We start from the raw sequence: 9,265 nt of genomic DNA, 5'->3' as shown, positions 1-9,265 counted from the left end.
GATGTAATTTCTATAAACCTTTTTATAGTCTTTCATAAAGTTTTTCAAGTTAAATAATGGGTGAATGCTCCAAGAAAACCTTGTTAATATGATACAGGGGCCCTGCTGCTGGTCTTGCATTAGTGTACCTGTGATAATGATTTTTAATTTATAGAGAAACTCTGAACGAATTATGTCTCTCAAAATCAACCCTTCAAATCTCACAGGCCCGTCTCTTTTGTAATAGCCCCTGGGCCTAGAGGGGTTGAATAGTTTTAATTTCTGACTCTGTGTCTTGCAAATGTAGTTTATTTTGATTATCATCCTTTCCTAAGTCTGAAGATAACCATCTAATTGGTGTCAGTGTTTAAGATTTCACAGTACTTGGTATCCTTTCTAGACCCAGGAGTTAAAGTCCTGTAACTTAAGAGCACAAGGACTTCAAAAGCAATATGAAAGTTACATGGATGTAATAACCCTAATCTTTTGTAATCTCAGTTTTCCTAGGCAAATCAAAAAAAATTAGTAACAATGATATGGAAATTATTATAAAACATAAAATCTGTTTGTTAGGTCAGTTATGAAAAAGGAAAAAGAAGGCCTTCTGCAGTGTGATTGCTCTTCCCTATGGGGAGTCCATTTAGAGTTCAAAACTAATGAAAATGGTGCTTGAATTAGTTAGACATAGAAAGAGTGTGTCCTGGGTCTTAAGTGAATGTTTCTCACTTCATGGAAGAATTGAAAGCCAAGAGCACAGAATGTTATACTGAAATAAAACATTTTCTTTAAACCTTTATGATAAAACCCACATCAGACCACAATCGCGTTAGAACCTGAGAAAAACAGGTTATAGAGGCTGATGAAAAAGTTGAAGGAGAAAGCTGGAAACATTGAGATGCAGTAAAAGGTAAACTGTTAGGTTAAAAAAAAAAATGAAATCTCTTGTGATTTTGTTGTTCTAATCAATTCTTTAGCTTATTAGTATATTTTTAATATCAAAGTCCAATCTCTAGAAGCAGTATTATAAATACTTACCTTTTAATTATAGCCAACCTGATCAAATAAAGTTTATTTTTCCACAAATTCACTTTTTACAAACCTTATTATGACTTACACAAACCATTGACAAAAAGCTTGAATGTCCTGTTTTATCCTAAAATCCCTTTTTCTTAAATATTAGTCAATTTATTTTAGAACAAAAAAAAATTTACCATACAAGATTTTTTCTCATATAATTTTCCTTTTAAACTTTCTTAATAAAAACACCTCTATATATTTATAACTTTCTTTTCATCTCTTATTTACTGGTTCCTTTTACCTTGTTTTACAAATAGCCTTTGAATTAGAGAAAAATTGTTTCCTTATATAGAAAAGTATTTTTTTATTAAAGTTCTATAATTAAACAAAAATTAAAAATGTCTCAGATATTTAATAAGTATCTGTTATTTAATTTAATTTTAGATTCTAAAGAATATGACAAGTTTATTTATAAGCACTTGTACCATTACATTGACCTAATTAACTAGTTTTTTAATAGTTTACCTCTATTACTTATGAAAACTGTGATAGTCATCATTTAAAGTTATATCCCTATTAGCCATTTTTATAGTCTATGAATTTCAGGTATTTACCTAAGTATAAAGTTTAAGTTTAAATAAATGTGTTCAGTGTTTTGTTTTGTTTTGTTTTTGCCTATAACACAGGATTTAGCTATTTTCACTAAACCAACAATATTAAATGTTTTATTTATAAAAAACTTACAAAGATAATTCTTTTTTGAGCTGCTTTTAAGTTTTTTAAGCCTCACACCAAAATCTTGACACCTTATAATATTTAGCAGGGATAAATATAAAACCATCTTGCTAATAAACCTAATGAATAATATATGTTGACAATTCAGAAAACATTTCTAATTTTATTTTACCAATAATTTTAAAGTCAGCTTATTTATTAAATATTTACTTAAGTCATGTGACCTTGAAATGCATTTGGGCTCATTTGCTGAATTTATGAGTACTTTTATTTTTAACCTAATTTGGTATCTTGTGGCCACAATACATAGCGAAACACATGTACATACACATAACGCACCTAAGCACACATACACACTCATACAAATAAAGATCTTATAGTTTTTACTTTGTAACTCTAGCCATGAAAAAACAATACAAACTTATCACTTTATAAAATAATGGTTGGATGTGAATGATGGTTTTTATCTCAACACCAGTAAAAAGGTCCTTTAAACTAGAAAAAAAAAATTACATTTTTCTAAGCAAAAACTACATCCTCATGTCTTTTGTAAAGTACAAAAACACATCTAACCTTCCTACTATTCTACTAATTTCCAGTGAAAAACCCTAGATTACTTAATTTAACATAACATGATTTTAAATGACTGAAGATAATTTTGAAACTAAATTTACCAAATTAATCCTACCAAAGATTACTAAAGTCATGTGAACAGAAATGCCTCTGAGCTAGCTTCTATTAATTTGACAAACACTTACTTTTAGACAATTAATTAGAGCTCTTTCATATAACTGGTAGTTTCATATTATTTCTACATAACACATATAAATATATGGCACATATAAACAGACCCAGACAGAGGCGGATCTGTCTTATACATTCAAGATTTTTCATTTACTTGTTTAAAAAATATTGCCTTCCCTACTTTAGACTATTAATTTCTTGATTATCTGTTTCACGTCCTAAATAATTGCTAACTAGATGTGACTCTAAATTTGCATTCCCAAAGACATGACTTAGGTGAAGCGAGGTAGAAAATGAACATCTCAAAGGCACAATCTAATTTTGAATTAGATTGAAACAAAGGAAATTTCCGTTATATAAACTTTAAGCTATTGCCTTCACTCTAGTTATACTTCCTAGTGGTTTAGGTTCAGAGACAGAGATGCTGATATGGTTTGGCTGTGTCCACAGATCTCATCTTGAATTGTAGCTCCCATAATTACCATGTGCCAAGGGAGGGACCTGGTGCCAGGTAACTGAATCATGTGAGTGGGTCCTTTCTGTGCTAGTCTCATGATAGTCTCATGAGATCTGATGGTTTTATAAAGGGGTGTTTCCCTACACAATCTCTCTTGCCTGATGCCACGTAAGATGTGCCTTGCTTCCCCTTTGCCTTCTGCCATGATTGTGAGGCCTCCCCAGTCATATGGAACTATGAGTCAATTTAACCTCTTTCCTTTATAAATTACCCAGTCCCAGGTATGTCTTTATTAGCAGCTTGAGAACGGACAAATACAGATGCTCTTACAAAATGGAGATTTCCTTTAAAGTTGTAAATTTTCTTTATAAAGAGTTTTGTTAAAGTCGCTGAGTTTGATACTTGGTATTTTTAGTTTAGCTTGATTAGATTACTGGCTTTTGGGTGGAGCCCTTTAAGGAACAGGGCAAACAAAGCATGCACAATTTTCTTATCTAAATGTGCAAAGAAATGAGTAGCCCCCCTGTAGTAATGAATATTTCCTGTAACCTATCCCTAACCATCACTAACATTGTAGCTCCTGTCCAAAATTACACACACCAAGGTCAAATCCTCTCATAGTATAAGATAATCTCTGGTACCCACAAAAGCCAAGGAGGTTAGGTAATGCAATACAAAAAAGCAGAGCTTTAGACCTAAGAAGAATCTGCCCATGACTCTTGAAATTCCACAGAGAAAGCAGAACACCCCAAAAGGGGATGAGTGGCACCTTTATCCTGAGTTCTTAAAGAGGTCGGTGTATTAGAAGCCATTAGAAGCTTTCTCTAATTTTTATTTTATTTATTTATTTATTTATTTATTTATTTATTTATTTATTTTCTTTTCTTGGTTGATACCAAAAGGGAAACTTATTTCAGAAGTTTATTTTTCCAAGGTTAAGGACATGCCCACAAGGGAAAAACACAGAATCACAGGACAAAAGGGAAAGGAGGAATAGAATGGAGTAAAAGTAAACAAAAAAACATTTCTTTAAGAAAGGAGTGAACAGAGAAACCAAGCATGCATTTGCTTTTTTTTTTTTTTTTTTTTTTTCAGCTGTGTGGAATTTTAGCCAATTCAGAAGCCTTGTTCCCCATAATTTGAAATTCTGATTTGGATTTCACCAAGTTGGGTAGAGTTGGTCAAATCTGATGGGAAAAAGACTGAAGCAACAATGACGACAACAAAAACAACAACAAAACACAGAATACAATTACGGAATGCTCTAGTGGTAAAGAGAAATTAAGATCAGCTAGCTGTCGATCTTAACTTTTAGTCATTAATGAGAATTTCCAAGTCAAAACCCCAATTCAGCTACTTACCTATGAATGGGGACCAGGCTCAAAACTGCTCTCAATCTTAGAAGCAGGAAGAAACTCAAACTTCTCTTCCTTTTTGGAAGCGAGCTGAAACTCCAGAAATTCTGTACAGCAAAGTAAACCTTAGCTCTCAACAAAATTTGGGAGATTAGGGATTCTCTGGAGAAGGGAGCTGCCACACCTCAGCAAATCGTCCTATTGGATAGAGCAATAAAGATAGCCTAACCTGGTACCAAGCACTCATAGGAGATTTGTGAAATGTCAGGGCCATCTCCACTCAGTCCCTTCCATTGGTCATAAATTTGTAAACGAAAAAGTATCTCAGATAGCTCTTACTCAATTTAGAAGTTTATTTTTCCAAGGTTAAGGACATGCCCACAAGGAAAAAACACAGAATCACAGACCAATCTGTGGTCTGTGCCTTTCTCCAAAGATGAATCTGAGAGTTTCAATATTTAAAGGGGAAAAGTGGGCTGGAAGGCAAAGAGGGAGGGCATGGTAATCCACATGTTGTCAAGAGAAAATAAAGCAGGTAAGGGAAGAGTCAATTATGTATTTTTCTCATGCTCAGTAAATTGGCACTTTGCATAAGATAAGCTGAACACAGAGTAGCTACCTGTGGATATATTTAACCTTTTATCTGTAGCTATCTGCTTAGGAAAAAAGGAAAGACAGCTTCTCATACAACTCAACTTTCAGCCTACTTTTTTTTTGTTTTCCTTTTGGGCATGGTGGAGTATCAAGTTTTTATTTTCCTTTCACAAAGTCTTGTGCTTTATTCTATGACAATTAATGAAGAAAACAATTCCCTGATGTTTGATAAAGCATAGTAGAGAAGACATTTTCCAGATCGTCCCAATAGGTATACAGACTATGGCCATGGGATTTTTGCAGTAGGGGAGAAAGAGATATGGTTCAATTTTGCATATAGCATGGGCAAGCGAGAATTAATAACCAAGGAGCAGGACAGGAGGTCAGTGTATGAAAAACTGCTTAAGAGGAGATATTGGGGACAAAGAAGATTCTAGTTAAACCAACCTAAGTGGATTCTTGCTGCAGATAGGCCAGAGTGACATCCATCACCTGTGAAATGGTAGATGAGGAATCATTCATCAGATGTAGAGGGTGAGCCAATATCAAGGGTGCAGGGTTTTTGTAAAAATTAGATTTTACCAGTAAATACACAGATGTGCTTAGGAGAAGATTCAGAATCTTGACTAAAGTTTGGTCAAGCAAAGAATCCTTGTCACAATGGAGCACTAAAAAATAATTAACAATAATGTAATTATTTTGAGATATTATAATTTTATAGATGAGAAACTTAAATGGAAAGGAATTAACTACCTTTTCTGGAATGACTTTAGGAAGTAAATGAGGAGCAGAAATCCAGCAGCTTCTGAAAGCTTAAAGTGGCAGTAGGATATAAAGTGGATGCAAAGGGAGAAGTCTATAAGCAGGAGGACAAATTAGGAGACACTTTCAGTATCCCACGGTAGTGGAAATAGAAAATTGGGGATGGATGAGAATCAACAGGATTTGAAAGAAGGTTTAGTGTGGCAGCAAGAGGGAAATCAGAGGAGTTCTTGCTATTTGGGACTGGAAGCCTGGGAAAATGGTGGAGCTATAAACAACAACAGAGATCACAGGAGTAGTAGCAGGTTTGCACTGGCGAGATAAAACATTTAGACAAAATGTAATTATGGGGTCAGTACATTAATCATCATAATAACAATGTGTATTAAATATTGCATTATGAGAAGCTATGCTTGACAAAGCAAGCTAGGTAGGTCTGCCATCAAAATCTCACAGTAGGAAGAAAGGAAGGTAAATGCTGCAGCTTGAAGCCCAGCAGGGTAGATAGCTGAGGTAAAGGATTGACTTGAGCATTTGGTGAGCTCCCTCATGGTGACGCCCTGGGCAGTTTAGAGGCGCTTTGAAATCAATGAGAAACAACAGGAAAGAGAAGAGTTCAGGCAGGATGGAAAGAAACCTGTTACAAATTTTGCATGTGATGTATCCTGTCAGAATTGCCTGAGCCTGGGCCAGGTTTTCAAGAGGCAGGGCTTGGTATAGGGTGGTAGAGACCTGGCTGCCAAGCTGCAAGGAGGGAGCTAAAAGCTTTGTGCAGGAACAAAGCTAGAATCAAGCTAAGCTGCAAGGCAGAGACCAGGTGCAAGGCAGTAAGAAAGCTAAATCACCTAGGCAAGAACAGGCAGATCGGAAACAGATGAAGTGAAAGCTGCAGCATGTGGAGACATTCCACGATGGTCTGGAGTCTCAGACTGTGTCTTTTTATAGGAAGCCTCAGGACTTAGCTATGGCTGATGAAGGAGTTTGTTACAGGAACTGTGCTTGTTCAGACACACCAAAAATGGGCAGAGAATTCCAGGGTGGCCAACAGACAAACAGATGAAGATGAGCAAAATAAAAGGAGTGTGACTCACGTCGTTCTCAAGCTAAACAGGAACCCAAAAGGCACCTTTGTAAATTATTTTCCTAACTTTTTTTTTCTCTGACTGCTTTATAAATCCCCATTCTTTGTTTTGTTTTGTTTTCAAAGAAATTCTATCTTTTACAAATGACACTCTCCCACAGAGCTCTTTCTCCAAGATTTGAAAGCTGGCATATGGCTGTTTTGAAGAGGGAAGCTTGGGCCGCTTCTACCCATATCATGTGCATCTCGTAGATAACAGTGAACCCTCGACTCCCTGGCTGCCAATCTTTCATCTTTCATCTGTACCAAATTCACAATGATGAGGGAAAGAGAAAAGCAATTTAATTCTCAATGCTACTTCATATAGCTGCTGAAAAACATCCCTTCTGCTTTATACCAAGTAAGTAGTAATAACATAGGAACACTGAAAATTGTCAGTTGGAGGGTTAAAATGGTGAAAGGAAAGTTCTACAGAATAAATCTGTGTAATAAGGAAAAATATATACATGCTACAGTGGGTTTTCATCATGGATTCTAAAAACACCCACTTATCCTCTGCAAAGAACTTGTTACAGCTCATTTTCTATTTGTGTATGTAACTCCATCCCAAGATGAGCATCTGTCAAGCCAGGAAAGCACAACATTTATAATATTGTTTTCATTCTTGACTGAACACATAAAAAGCACAAAATCTAGTTAGAAGAATAGCGTATGTGTGTGGAGTTTGTCTCAAAGTCTTTGCCACCAACTCTCCCTTTCTTATTATTTACAGACTATTGATAGGTTTTTCTCAGAAGGATAGGAGAGAGAGAAAATGAATCATTGGTATTTCCTTTCAGGTGGCTCCAGGAATGGCATGGGAATGAAAGAAATTACCTAGCTTTATATAATCTTTACATTTTAATTTTTAAATGTCTCATTATCATCACATTAGAAGCTGCATTTTCAGTTTTCCTCAACCTGAGGTTTGGAATTCCAAAGCCTGGTTAGATAAATTTCTCAGCATCCCAGGCAAAGATCTCCTCTGTGGTGGTTTGGATTCCATTTGCTGAGGATGCTGCCAACTGGGCACTTCACCGTCTCTGGCTCTAGCTGTGAACTTTAACTCCGTTACTAATCAGTTTCTTAACGCCAGGATTTGACCCACGTTGATTATGATCTCTGTATTTGGCTTTGAGATACGTATGCATATTCCTTTTCTAAGTCAGATTGTCCATCCTTATAATTCTCAAGAAAGATGTATTCTGAGACAATCTGATCATTTGGTTGAAAAAAGATGGGGAGAGGAGAGCAAAGAGAACTGGTAGCCTTCAGGAGCATTTCTGACTCCAGAACGGTAACTTGGGAGTCTGGTCAGTTATCACTTTCCCTCTGTGAGCATTCTTCCCCTGTACCTGACATTGTGGTGGACTTATCATAACAGCACTGTGGAGTACTGTTGTCAAAGAACATTAATTTATAGTCTAAAAAAGCTTGACCTTGGATCCCCACTCCATGACTTATTATCTGAGTGATCTTGAACACATTCTGTTATTTTTCTCTGCCTATTTCTTCATTTAAAACATAGAGATAAAATACCATCTTGGACAGATTCTTTTTGAAGATAAAATGTGTTAATGTATGTGAAGCACCTACTTGTGCTGCATTAAATAATCTGCCCTCAACACATTATATTTCTGATAGTAGTTATTGAATGATATTTTGTTATTGCACTAAATAATTATTGCCTAAGATCAGAAATGTTGGAAGGACAGCAAAATTTCAGGTGCAGGAATGATTCTGCTCCTCCTACCCGCTCAGCATGCACTTACAAAGTGTGGCATTTTTCTCACATGGATTTCCTATGGGGCTCCTCCAGAGTTCCATTTTATTTTCTTTTGCTATAACTCAGGGCCCTGAGGAAAGGATACCAGGAGAAAAAAGCATTACGCTCCCACAGAGAAGCAGCTCAGAATCTCTCTCATCCTATTAGGATACATAAACGTGTTTCCTGATAGTGATACTCATGCGCTTTCCTGTGATGTGCCCCATACATTCTATATGCCATTCTGATTTTATCGAGGTAATTTAAAAAGAGTTGTATGTAATCCTCAAAGCACTTTTCAGAGCAATGCTTTCTGTAAACAGTCAGTTAAATTACCATTTCTTTTACTTCGTCACTTCATTTTGGGTGGGCTACTTTTTCCTAGAGCAGTGTTTCTCGGTGTTGGCTGCACATTAAAATCACTGGAGGAGATTTTTAAATGCCATGCCCTGACTGCAGCTCCCTACTCCCCACCTTTGAGGCCACCCTGCATATACCACAATCTCTGCAGATGAGGTTCAAGCATTGGTACATTGTAAAGTCACCCCAGGAGATTCTAATATGGAGACAGGGTAAAGAAACACGGATCACTGTCCTTTGGGAATCAATTGTTTTTAGTTTCATTTTGTTTTGTTTTCCCGCTGGGCTAAAAGTGAACCTAACTGACCAGATTAGCCTTACTGGTCAGTTTCATGAATAATCTAAAGGTGGTGATTGATGCTTTATTCGATCCCTAA

The sequence above is a fragment of the Papio anubis genome, chromosome 10 (assembly GCF_008728515.1).
Source record: "Papio anubis isolate 15944 chromosome 10, Panubis1.0, whole genome shotgun sequence".
Lineage (NCBI taxonomy): Eukaryota > Metazoa > Chordata > Mammalia > Primates > Cercopithecidae > Papio > Papio anubis.
Note: the sequence above shows the minus strand (reverse complement) of the source record.